Source organism: Tasmannia lanceolata, unplaced genomic scaffold (genome assembly GCF_043159265.1).
Source record: "Tasmannia lanceolata isolate RefF3 unplaced genomic scaffold, GAP_Taslan_0.1 ptg000136l, whole genome shotgun sequence".
Classification (NCBI taxonomy): Eukaryota; Viridiplantae; Streptophyta; class Magnoliopsida; order Canellales; family Winteraceae; genus Tasmannia; species Tasmannia lanceolata.
The window spans coordinates 19,763-20,000 of NW_027518812.1; positions in this window are offsets into that span (position 1 = coordinate 19,763).

Below are 238 nucleotides of genomic sequence, written 5' to 3' on the forward strand. Positions count from 1 at the left end.
CCACATATCGAGGTCGGAATGGGATCGGGTGTTTTCACGTCTCACCGTAGTGCCCGGTTTGTCTTGATTTCCAATTGATGAACAAGAAGGAAAATGGAACTATTGGATTTTGTGACTCGGCCCTCGCCCCCGGCTACGTGTCCTTTGGACCCTTCGCCCGCCCGCCACCAGTGGAAGCAAGCTACCCCTGCTGAAAAACGGATGCGCGCGACATACTAAGAAGGGCGTGCGTTTAGGG